The sequence below is a fragment of the Anabrus simplex genome, chromosome 2 (genome assembly GCF_040414725.1).
Source record: "Anabrus simplex isolate iqAnaSimp1 chromosome 2, ASM4041472v1, whole genome shotgun sequence".
Lineage (NCBI taxonomy): Eukaryota > Metazoa > Arthropoda > Insecta > Orthoptera > Tettigoniidae > Anabrus > Anabrus simplex.
In genome coordinates, this window is record NC_090266.1 from 106,051,807 (window position 1) to 106,065,794 (window position 13,988).

The following is a 13,988-nucleotide window of genomic DNA, read 5'->3' on the forward strand; positions in this document are numbered from 1 at the left end:
TTTCACTTCTTTTCACCCCCCCTCCCCCCGTTAAGTGCCTTCTCCGAAAACAAAAAGGTACATGTTCCTGTACTTTTAAAGGAATTTCCAAATACCAAGTTTCTTGTCTCTAATATGTTAAGGTTTTGACATAAAATGTGGATATACCGGAACTCACTTTAAAAATTCACCCGCTCTTCCAATTCCTTTCATCCCTTTAACTGGATTTTCCGAAAACAATAAAATTCTTGTTTCATTATTTTTAAAGGAGATTACAAATACAAGTTTTCATGTGTGTACGTCTGTAATACCTTCAGTTTTTGGGATAAATGTATACTCAGAAATATAATTCAACTTCTTCTTCTTCACTTCCTTCCACCCCTCGCCCACCTTAAGTGGACTTTTCAAAAATAAAAAAAATAAACGTGTTTCTATTTTTTTGAAAGGAAATTCAAAACACCAACTTCCACATCTGTAACAGCTTCAGTTTTTAAGATAAAGTATCCTCATCAACATATTTCAACTCCTTATTGACTTATTTTCAACCCCATACCCCTTACGTCGCTTTTCCAAAAACAACTAATGCGTGTTTATTTATTTTTAAAGGAGATTCGAAATACTAACATTCACGTCTGTAACATCTTCTTTTTTTTAGATATACGTATTATCATAAACGTAATTCAACTTCTTTTTCACCCCCCCCCCTCCTACCCGTTAAGCGAATTCGTCCCTCCCCATCAGTGCGTGTTTCTTTATTTTTAAAGGAGATACCAAATACCAATTTTCACGTCTTCAACATCTTTAGTTTTTGAGATATACGTATCCTCATGCAAAGAATTCAACTAATTTTTCAATTCATTCACCCCCTTTAAGTGGATTTTCCGAAGACAAAAGAACACGTGTTTCTTTATTTTGAAAGAAGATTCCAAATACAAATGTTCATGCCTCTAACATCTTCAGTTTCTGAGATATAATGATCCTCACAAAATCAATTCAAATCCTTTTTCACCCCAACCCGTTAAGTTGATTCCTCCCCCCTCCAAAAATGCGTGTTTCTTTGTTTTTTATAGAGGATTCCAAATCAAATTTTCACGTGTGTAACACCTTTAGTTTTTGAGTTATAAGTATCCTCATACAAAGAATTCAACTAATTTCTCAATTAATTCACCCCCTCCCCTTAGGTGAATTTTCCAAAGACAAAAGATTATGTGTTTCTTTACTTTAAAAGAAAATTCAAAATAAAAATGTTCGTGTCTGTAACATCCTCATGAACATAATTCAACTCCTTTTTCACTCCACCTCCGCCCGTTAAGTGGTTCCACCCCACCCAAAAAATGCGTGTTTCTTTATTTTCAAAGCAGATTCCAAATGTCACTTTTCAGGTTTGTAACGTCTTTAGATTTTGTGGTATAAATATATGCATACAAATAATTCAACTAATTTTTCAATTCTTTCACCTCCCGTTAACGGTTTCTTTTCGAAAACAAAAGAATACGTGTTTCCTTATTTTAAGAGGAGATTCCAAATACCAATTTTCACGTCTGCAATATGTTAAGTTTTTGATATTTACTGTAGATATGCTAATTTTAAAACACCCCCTTTTCAGTTCCCCTTAGGTGGATTTTCCGAAAAAATATTTATGTTTCTTTACTTTTACAGGAAATTCCAAATATCAGTTTTCAAATCTGTAATATGTTACCTCTACTAGATAATTTGCAGATATAGTCTTTTTAAAAATTCACCCCGTTTTACACTCCTGTTCACACCCTATTCATCGGATTATCCAAAAACACAAAAGTACGTGTTTCTTTATTTTCAAATGAGATTCCAAATACCAATTTTCATGTCTGTAACATCTTCAGTTTCTGATATATAAGTCTCCTGATAAAAGGTGTTCAACCCATTTTCTCCCATTTTGCTCCTCCCTCAATGGGATTTTCCGAAAACAAAAAGTACGTATTTCCTTATTTTTAAAGGAGATTCCACATACCAATTTCTACATCTGTAATCTTTTAAGTTTTTGAGATACAGATATCCTATTTTTAAAATTTCACCCCCTTTTTCACCCCCTTAGCGCCGGAATATCCAAAAATCCTCCCTTAGTGAGCACCTACACCCTAATATAAATGTATCACCAAAATGTAATTTCTTTATGTCCAGTAGTTTTGGCTCGGTAATGATGAATCAGTCAGTCAGTCAGTCAGTCAGTCAGTCAGTCAGTCAGTCAGTCAGTCAGTCAGTCAGTCAGTCAGTCAGTCAGTCAGTCAGTCAGTCAGTCAGTCAGTCAGTCAGTCAGTCAGTCAGTCAGTCAGGACATGTTATTTTATATACAGACTAGCAAGATACCCGTGCTCCGCTACGGTATTATACTGAAATTTATAATTGAATGTTTAACGTTTTATATATAATCCGCCGAAATTCGCGATCTGACTCGTTTTCTGAGAGAATCCGCTAAAATTCGTGATCTGACTCGTTTTCTGAGAGATTACGGCAAAGTTCCTCCCATTTTCAATCTTTCTTTCCAGCAATCGATTTCGTACTCCCCGTGCTAGGTCCATCTTTTCCTATAAGCATTAAATATGAATCAAATCCTTGCGGGTATCTGGCGTGTTGTCGTCTTGGGTGCCTTGACGGTACTGAACTCGTGGCCAGACTGCATTCGTAGTCATTACCCGGCCAGGATCCGTTTCCAGCGTGGTCCGCACATTTTAACGACGGTCCGGATTATTATTATTATTATTATTATTATTATTATTATTATTATTATTAGGGTGGGTGATACTATTTCATTTAGGTTATTACTATTATTATTGTTATTATTAAGAGCGCTACTTGGCGGTAAATTACATCTGCTGCCATTTTCATTGCTGACAATGTGACCTACACCATTGTCACGCGAAGGCAAGTGCGTGGGATTTCTGGCGATACGAATGATATACTCCGTGCATTATTGACCTTATTATAGAGGTGAACAATTGCACGGTCAATGCCATTCCTATAGTTTATTTCAAATGTGTTTAAATTTTTATTTATATGCCGGGAGAATCCACTGTAATCTAACTCTAAGTTCTCCAAAGGCAAATGTGGCTCTTGAAAACGAACCCAGGAAAGATTAAAAATGATCGGTATATGATCAGAATAATTACATTATGAACAGTAAAATTATTGGTCTCGACTCCTTTTTTACCCCTTCGCCGTTAAGTTGATTTAACCCGCCCCCCAAAAGGAAGGCGTATTTCTTTATGTTTAAAGGAGATTCGAAATACCAATGTTCACGTCTATTACCTTCAGTTTTGAGATAAAAGTATCCCCATAAAAATAATTCACTTTTTCACTTCCTTTAACACTCCCTCCTCCACCTTATATAAATTTTCCGTCAAAAAATACATGTTTCTTTAATAGTAACGTTTCTTCTAAATACCAATTATCACGACTCTAACATCTTCAGTTTTTGAGATATGTGTCCTCATAAAAGGTAATCAGCTCCTTTTCAGCCCGGCCCCCCAAGGTGATTTCTCGCAAAAAAACGCGTTTTTCTTTGTTTTTAAAGGAGATCCAAATACCAATTTTCACGCCTGTAACAACTTTAGTTTTCATTAAACTACCGCTCATTAATTTCAATACACCCAATAATTGACATCTCGTTCTCTGTAGATAAGGTCTAATACCGTGGGTACGGTTGAAGAAGCAAAGGAATAGTACAACAGTTGTACACATGATTTTTGTTTGTGGTCATCGAGATACAACAGTACCCAACAACCAATGTTGTGTACATAAACGTTGTGTACCTATCGGATATGTTTGTTTACCTATTTGCAGACGGACACCGCATTTGGTGCATCTGTGTTGTTCCCTGTAGTGATGTGATATCTGCAGCGAACGGCAAACATTTGCTACGATACATAACATGTGGTTCCTGCATGTCAGTTCCTTCGTGACAGTTGAAGTGTGCACGTCGCTAGTATGGCTCCACGAGTGGATATATCCATGGAAAAACGTGCTGCAATTGTAGCAATTAGCCAAGCAGGTTTATCTATTCGCCAAATTGCGAAACAGTATAGTGCGTCTATAGGAGAGTGCAATACACCCTACACACCCTTGACCGCCAGGAGACAACAGGTAGCAATAAGGACATACCACGACCAGGACGACCTCGTAAAACAACTAAAAGTGATGATAAATATATCAGAATTACCAGTAAGAGAAATAGATTCCGAACAGCGCCCCAAATTCGTGCAGAATTGGTAGAAATGAATACGACAAAAATATATGTTGCAACAGTAAAAGGGAGACTGATTGAAGCCGGCTTGAAAGGATGTGTCATAGCAAGAAAAACCCTTCTAAGGCCCATAAATAAACAGAAGAGTCTTGAATGGACTAGAAAACATCGTAATTGGACATCGGAAAAGTGGACGAAGGTGTTATTCACCGATTAATCGAAGTTCGAGATTTTTGGAACCAGAAGGAGAATATTTGTTCGCCGATTTGTAGGGGAAAGGGTATCCCAGCAGTATGTTCTACCTACAGTTAAACACGGCGGAGGTACTATTATGGTTTGGGGAAGTTTTGCCGGAGATAGAGTTGGCGGCATTATGAAAATAGAAGGATGTATGAATCAGAAGCAGTACCACCGCATACTTCAGTATCATGCAGTACCAAGTGGATTGCGCTTAATAGGGAAAGGGTTCACCTGACAACAGGATAATGACCCAAAACATCGGTCAGAATACTGTAAGAACTACATTGCATCAAAGGAAAAACAGAAAGTACTGAAAGATATGATATGGCCGTCCCAAAGGCCCGATTGCAATCCCATTGAAATGGTCTGGGATGAAGTGGACAGACGTATCAGGGAAGCTAATATATCCAGCAAGGAACATCTCTGGAATATTGTTAAGGATGTTTGGAATCATATAGATTCACGATACCTACAAAAACTGATTGACCGTATGCCTCGAGTTTGTGAGGCAATCATTAAATCCAAAGGAGGAGACTTTGAGGAAAGTAAAATATAATGTATGTGATTGTATTATATACTAGCGAGATACCCGTGCTTCGCTACGGTATTATACTGAAATTTATAACTGAATGCTTATCGTTTTATATATAACCCACCGATATTCACGATCTGACCGGTTTCTCAGATATTCTGCCAAAATTCGCGATTTGACTCGTTTCTTGAGAGATTACGGCAACGTTCCTCCCATTTTTCAATCTTTTTCCAGCAATCGATTTAGTACTTCCCGGGATAGGTCCAGGTATTCCACCCGGTCAGTTGGGTCCCTAAATATTTGCCATCTTTTCCTATAAGCATTTTTAATGTGAATCAAATCCTTGAGGAGATCCGGCGTGGTGTCGTCTTGGGTGCCTTGGCGGTACTGAACCTCTACTTGGCGGTAAATTAATAATTAATGTTATTTGCTTTACGTCCCACTAACTACTTTTTAGGGTTTTCGGAGACGCCGAGGTGCCGGAATTTAGTCCCGCAGGAGTTCTTTAACGTGCCAGTAAATCTACCGACACGGGGCTGTCGTATTTGAGCACCTTCAAATACCACCGGACTGAGCCAGGATCGAACCTGCCAAGTTGGTGTTAGAAGGCCAGCGCCTGAGCCACTCAGCCCGGCGGTAAATTACATCTGCTGCCGTTGTCATTGATGACAGTATGACCTTGGGCAAGTGCGCAGGACTTCTGGCGATACGAATGACAGATTTCCGTGCATTATTGACCTTATTACAGAGGTGAACAATTGCACGGTCAATCATATATTTATCGTTTATTTCAAATATGTTTAAATTTTTGTTTATATGCCAGAAGAATCTACTGTAATCTAAGAAGGTTCTCCAAAGGAAAAGATGGCTCTTGAAAACGAACTCAGGAGAGATTAAAAATGATCGGTTTATGATCAGAATAAGTACATTGAAAATCCACAGCCTGTTTCCAGTCATTCAGCCGGCTCAAGAATGGAATGAATAAACCCTGCCGAAGCCTGTCGCACTCCACTGGGGCAATGATTAAATGAATGACAAATGAAATGAAATGATATTGGAGAGTGTTGCTGGAATAAATGATGACGGGGAGTACCCGGAGAAAAACGTGTCCCGCCTCCGCTTTGTCCAGCACAAATCTCACATGGAGTGACCGCGATTTGAACCACGAAACCCAGCGGTGAGAAGCAAGCGCGCTGCCGCCTGAGCCACGGAGGCTCCTTATAAGTACATTAGGAACAGTAAAATCAATTGGTCTCACGTCCGTTTTCACCCCACCGCGGTTAAGTTGATTTACCTCCCCCTCTCCCCAAAAAAAGGAAAACATGTTCCTTTCTGTTTAAAGTAGATTCCAAATACCAATGTTCACGTGTGTTACCTTCAGTTTTTATATATAAGTATTCCCATAAACGTAATTCACTTTTTTCACTTACTTTCACACTCCCCGCCCGCCTTAAGTGAATTTTGCGGCGAAAAATACTTGTTTCTTTAGTAGTAAAGGATCTTCAAAATACCGATTATCTTCAGTTTTTTAGATATGTGTCCTCATGAAACGAATTCAACTCCTTTTCACACTCGCCCCCAAAAATTATTCTCCGCCCCCCCCAAAAAACGCGGTGTTTTATTTTTAAAGAAGATCTAAATACCAATTTTCACGTCTGTTAACTTTATTTTTTATTATATGTAAGTATCCACATACAATTAATTCAATATATTTTTCAATTTCCCCCCCCCCCCTCCAACCTTCATTGGATTTTCCGAGAATACTTGTTTCTTTACTTTAACAGGAGATTCCAAATACCAATTTTTACGTCCGCAACATTTTACGTTTCTGAGATATACTGTAGATATAGTCTTTCTAAAAATTCACCCCAATTTGTCACACCTGTATAACCCCCATTAATTAGATTTTCCAGAAACAAAAAAATAAATGTTAGATTCCATATACTAACTGTCTGGTTCGTAATATCTTCAGTTTCTGAGATATAAGTATCCCCATTAACGACATTCAACCCCTTATTCACACTTTTCACCCCTCCTATTGGGATTTTCCGAAAACAAAAAATACGTGTTTTTATTTGTAAAGGAGATACCAAATATCCATTTTTACATCTGCAAACTTTTGAAGTTTTGAAATATAGATACACTCATTTTTAAAATACACCTCCCTTTTCACCCCCCTATTTGGATTTCCTAAAAACAAAAAATACATGTTTCTTTATTTATAAAGGAGATCCCAAATACCGATTTTCAGGTCTGTAACATCTTCAGTTTCTGAGAAATAAGGATCCTTATTAAAGGCATTAAACTATTTTTCACCCCTTTTCACCCCTCCTATTGGGATTTTCCGAAAACAAAAAAATACCTCTTTCTTTATTTTGAAAGTAGATTCTAAGTACCAATTTTTACATCTGTAAACTTTGAATGTTTTGAGATATAGATACACTCATTTTAAAAATTCATCCGCCTTTCAACCCTGCACTATTTGTATTTTCCAAAAACAAAAAGTACATGTTTCTTTATTTTTCAAGAAGATCCCAAATACCTTTTTTCAGGTCTGTAATATCTTCAGTTTCTGAGATAATATAACCATAGACACTCATGATCAAGCAACCAATCTATTAAATAAACTAATCTCACCCATTCATCCTTTTCCACCCTTCCTATTAGAATTTTCCGAAAACAAAAAGTTACGTGTTTCTTTATTTTTAAAGGAGATTCTAAATACTAATTTTTACATCTATAAACTTAAAAAGTTTTGAGATATAGATACGCTCATTTTCAACATTCACCCCCTTTTCACCCCCCCCCATTAATTGGATTTTCCAAAAACAAAAGAATACGTGTTTCTTTATTTTTTAAGGAGATCCCAAATACCAATTTTCAGGTCTGTAATATTTTTAGTTTCTGAGATATAAGTACCGTCATTAAAGGCATTCAACCCGTTTTTCACCCCTTTTCACCCCTCCTATTGCGATTTTCCGAAAAAAATTACGTATTTATTTATTTATAATGAAAATTCTAAATACCAATTTTTACAACTGTAAATTTTCAGAGTTTGGAGATATTGATACACTCATTTTAATAATTCACCCCCCTCTTCCCCCTCCCATTAATTGGATTTTCCAAAAACAAAAAATATGTGTTTCTTTATTTTTAAAAGGGATTAATTGTGCCAATTTTCAGGTCTGTAATATCTTCAGTTTCTGAGATATAAGTACCGGTATCCTGATTAGAGGCATTCAACCAACTTTTCCACCGTTTTTCACCCCTCCTATTGTGATTTTCTAAAAACTAAAAAATACGTGTTTCCTTATTTTTAAAGATGATCCTAAATACCAATTTTTACATCTGTAAACTTTTAAAGTTTTGAGATATAGATACACTCATTTTAAAATGTCAACCCCCCTTTTCACCCCCTTAGCGACGGAATATCCAAAAATCCTCTCTTAGCGAGCACTTACATCTTAATATGAATGTATCCACAAAATTTCATTTCTTTATGTCCAGTAGTTTTGGCTCGGCGATGATGAATCAGTCAGTCAGTCAGTCAGTCAGTCAGTCAGTCAGTCAATCAGTCAGGACAAGTTATTTTATATATATAGACTAGCAAGGTACCCGTGCTTCGCTACGGTATTATACTGAAATTTATAATTGAATGCTTATTGTTTTAGATATATAATCCGCCGAAATTCGCGATCTGACACGTTTTCAGCGAGAATCCACAAAAATTCCCGATCTGACTCGTTTTCTATTAGATTACGGCACGTTTCCTCCCATTTTTCAATCTTCCTTTCCAGCAATCGATTTCGTACTTCCCGGGCTAGACTCAGGTATTCTTCCCGGTCAGTTGGGTCCGTAAATCTTTGCCATACCGTATTTCCCTATAATCATTTTTAATCTGGATAAAATCCTTCAGGAGATCCGGCGTGGTGTCATATTGGGTGTCATATTGGGTGCCTTGGCGGCACTGAACCCGCGGCCGGACTGCATTCTTAGTCATTACCCGTTCAGGAGCCGTTTCCAGCGCGGTTCGCATATTTGACGACGGTCCGGAACATTATTATTATTATTAATATTATTATTATTATTAATGTTATTCTTATTCTTATACTTCTTATTATTATTACTATTATGTGTTGCTGGGATGAATGATGACAGGGAAAACCGGAGTATCCGGAGAAAAACCTGTCCCGCCTCCGTTTTTTCCAGCACGAATATCACATGGAGTTACTGGGATTTGAACCACGGAACCCAGCTGTGAGAGGCCGGCGCGCTGCCGCCTGAGCAACGGAGGATCCTTATAAGTACATTAAGAACAGTAAAATCAATTGGTCTCACCTCCTTTTACACCCCACCGCCGTTAGTTTTTACTGCCAACCCCCCCCCCAAAAAAAAATTAAAAGAAGGCGTGTTTCTTTATGTTTATGTTAATTTACTTTTGTCACTTAATTTCAAACTACTCCCCCCCCCCCAAGTGAATTTTCCCGCAAAAAATACTTGTTTCTTTAATAGTGAAGGAGCTTCTAAATACCAACTATCACGACTATCACGACTCTAACTTCTTCAGTTTTTGATTTATGTGTCCTCATGAAAGGAATTCAACTCCTTTACACTCCCGCCCCCCAAGATGGTTTCCCCCCCCCAAAACGCGTTTTTCTTCGTTTTTAAAGGAGATCCATATACGAATTTTCACGTCTGTAACAACTTTAGTTTTTAATAGATGTATATATGCTCATACAATTAAAGTCAATTAATTTTTTAATTCTTTCACCCCCCTCCCCCCGCTTCATTGGATTTTCCGAGAATACGTGTTTCTTTACTTTTAAAGCAGATTGCAAATATCAAATTTCACGTCTGTAACATCTTCATTTTTAAGATATCAGTACCCTAATTAAAAGAATTCAACACCATTTTCAGTCACTTTCACCCCCTCTCCACCCAAGTGGTATTTCCGAAAATTAAAAATACACGTTTCTTTATGTTTAATAGAGATAAAAATACCATTTTTCACTTCTGCAACATGTTAAGTTTTTTAATGATATACTGTAAAAATTCTCATTTTAAAATTTCACCCTTTTTGGGTTCCTCTTAAGTGGAGTTTCCAAAAACAAATCACCTATGTTTCTTTACATTTACAGGAGATTCCAAACACCCACTTTTTACGTCTGTAACATTTTACGTTTCCAAGTTAATCTTTCAAAAGTTCACCCCAATTTGTCACTTCTGTTTAACCGCCATTAATAGGATTTTCCAAAAACTAAAAAAATACGTGTTCTTTTATTTTTAAAGGAGATCCCATATACAAATTTTCAGTTCTGTAATATCTTCCGTTTCTGAGATATATGTATCCTCATTAAAGGCATTCAACCCATTTTTTACCCTTTTACACCCCTCCTATTGGGATTTTAGAGGAAACAAAAAAATACGTGTTCCTTTATTTTTAGAGGAGATTCAAGCTACCAATTTTTACATCTGTAAATTTTAAAGTTTTAAGATGTAGACATATTCATTTTAAAAAATTCACCCCCCTTTTCACCCCTCAATATTTGGATTTTCCAAAAACGAAAAAATACGTGTTTCTTTACATTTAAAGTAGATCCCAAATACCAATTTTCAGGTCTGTAATATCTTCAGCTTCTGAAATATAAGTAGCCTCATTAAAGGCATTCAACCCATTATTCACCCTTTTCCACCCTTCCTATTGGGATTTTCCGAAAACAAAAGAATACGTGTTTCTTTATTTTTAAAGGAGATTCTAAATACCAACTTTTACATCTATAAACTGTAACAGTTTTGAGATATAGATACACTCATTTTAAAAAATCACCCCCTTTTCACCCCCCATTAATTGGATTTTCCAAAAACAAAAAAACACGTGTTTCTTTATTTTTAAAGGAGATCCCAAACACCAATTTTCAGGTCTGTAATATCTTCAGTTTCTGAAATATATGTAGCCTCATCAAAGGCGTTCAACCCCTTTTTCACCCCTTTTCACCCCTCCTATTGCGATTTTCCGAAAACAAAATATACATGTTTCTTTATGTTTAATGAAGATTTCAAATACCAATTTTTACATCTGCAAACTTCAAAAGTTTGGAGATATAGATTCACTCATTTTAAAAATTCACCCCCTTTTCACCCTCCCATTAATTGTATTTTCCAAAAACAAAAAAAATACGTGTTTCTTTATTTTTAAAAGAGATCAAAAGTACCAATTTTCAGGTCTTCAGTTTCTGAGATATAAGTACTGGTATACTGATTAAGGGCATTCAACCCATTTTCCACATTTTCACCCCTTTCACCCCTCCTATTGGGATTTTCTGAAAACCAAAAATTACGTGTTACCTTATTTTTAAAGAAGATTCTAAATACCAATTTTTACATCTGTAAACTTTTAAACTTTCGAGATATAGACACACTCATTTTAAAACGTCACCCCTCTCTTCACCCCCTTAGCGAAGGAATATCCAAAAGTCCTCTCTTAGCGAGCACCTACATCTTAATATGAATATATCCTCAAAATTTCATTTCGTTACGTCCAGTAGTTTTGGCTCTGCGATGATGAATCAGTCAGTCAGTCAGTCAGTCAGTCAGTCAGTCAGTCAGTCAGTCAGTCAGTCAGTCAGTCAGTCAGTCAGTCAGTCAGTCAGGACAAGTTATTTTATATACATAGACTAGCAAGATACCCGTGCTTCGCTACGGTATTATACTGAAATTTAGAATTCAATGCTTATTGTTTATATATAATCCGCCGAAATTCGCGATCTGACTGGTTATCTGACAGAATCCGCCAAAATTCGCAATCTGACTCGTTTTCTAATTGATTACGGCAAGTTTCCTCCCATTTTTCAATCTTTCTTTCCAGCTATCGATTTCGTACTTCCCGGACTAGGTCCAGGTATTCCACCCGGTCAGTTGGGTCCCTAAATCTTCGCCATCTTTTCCTATAAGAATTTTTAATATGGATCAAATCCTTGAAGAGATCCAGCGTGGTGTCCTCTTGGGTGCCTTGGCGGTACTGAACCCGCGGCTGGACTGCATTCTTCGTCGTTACCCGTCCAGGACCCGTTTCCAGCGCGGTCTGCACATTTGACGACGGTCCAGAATATTATTATTATTATTATTATTATTATTATTATTATTATTATTATTATTATTATTATTATTATTATTATTATTATTATAGATGTTCTGGACCCCATAGCAAGATGCAAGATCACTACTTGGCGGTAAATTACATCTGCTGCCACTGTCATTGTTAACAATGTGACCAGCACCATTGCTGCGCGTAGCCAAGTGTGCGGGATTTCTGGTAATACGAACGACATACTCCGTGCGTTGTTGACCTTATTATAGAGGTGAACAATTGGACGGTCAATCTCATTCCTATCGTTTATTTCAAAGGTGTTTAAATTTTTATTTATACGCCAGGAGAATCTACTGTAATCTAAGAACGTTCTCCGAAGAAAAGGATGGCTCTTGAAAACGAACCCAGGAAAGATAAAAAATGATCCGTTTATGATCAGAATAAGTACATCGGAAATCTACAGCCTGTTTCCAGTCATTCTACAGGGTCAGGAATGGAATGAATAAAGCCCCCATCTGGCGGCGGCAATAGGAATTGTGCCGGCTGCCGAAGCCTGTCGCACTCGTCTGGGGCAATGGATAATGAATGAAAAATGAAATGAAATGATTTTGGACAGTGTTGCTGGACTGAATGATGACAGGGAAAACCGGAGTGTCCGGAGAAAACCCTGTCCCGCCTCCGATTTTTCCAACACGAATGTCTCATGGAGTGACCGGGATTTGAACCACATAACCCAGCTGTGAGAGGCATGCGCGCTGCCACCTGAGCAACGGAGGCTCCTTATAAGTACATTATGAACAGTAAAATCAACTATTCTCACCTCCTTTTACATCCCACCGCCGTTAAGTTTATTTACCCCCCCCCCTACAAAAATAACAGAAAGGCATGTTTCTTTATGTTTAAAGGAGATTCCAAACATAATTGTTCACGTCTATTACCTTCAGTTTTGAGATATAAGTATCCCAATAAAAATAATTCACTTTTTTCACTTCCTTTCACACTCCTCCCCCCACCCCAATTTTTTTTTCCGGCAAAAACCTTGTTTCTTTAATAGTAAAGGATCTTCTAATACCAATTATCCCGACTCTAACTTCCTCAGTTTTTGATTTGTGTGACCTCATGAAAGGAATTCAACTCCTTTTCAATCCCGCCCCCCAAGATGATCCCCCCCAAAAAACACGTTTTTCTTTGTTTCTAAAGGTGATCCAAATACCAATTTTCACGTCTGTAACAACTTTAGTTTTTATTAGACGTAAGTATTCTCATACAATTAAGTCAATTAATTTTTCAATTCTTTCACCTCCCCCTTCCCCTTCATTGGATTTTTCGAGAATACGTGTTTCTTTACTTTAAAAGCAGAATCCAAATATAAAATTTCACGTCTGTAACATCTTCATTTTTGAGATATCAGTAGCCTAATTAAAATAATTCAAAACCATTTTCAGTCACTTTACACCCCCCCCCCCCATCCAGCCAAGTGGTATTTCGGAAAACTAAAAATACACGTTTCTTGAATTTTAATAGAGATAAAAGGTACCATTTTTCACTTCTGTAACATGTTAATTTTTTGAGATATACTGTAGAAATCCTCATTTTAAAATTTCACCCCGTTTTTTGTTTCCCATAAATGGAGTTTCCAAAAAAATCACCTATGTTTCTTTACATTTACAGTAGATTCCAAATACCACTTTTTGCGTCTGTAAAATTTTACGTTTCTCAGGTATTCTGTGGATATAGTCTTTCAAAAATTTCACCCCAATTTGTCACTCCTGTTTAACCGCCAGTAATTGAATTTTCCAAAAAAAAAAAAAAAAAAAAAAAAAAAAAAACATGTTACTTTATTTTTAAAGGAGATCCCATGTACAAATGTTCAGTTCTGTAATATCTTCAGTTTCTGAGATATATGTATCATCATTAATGGCATTCAACCC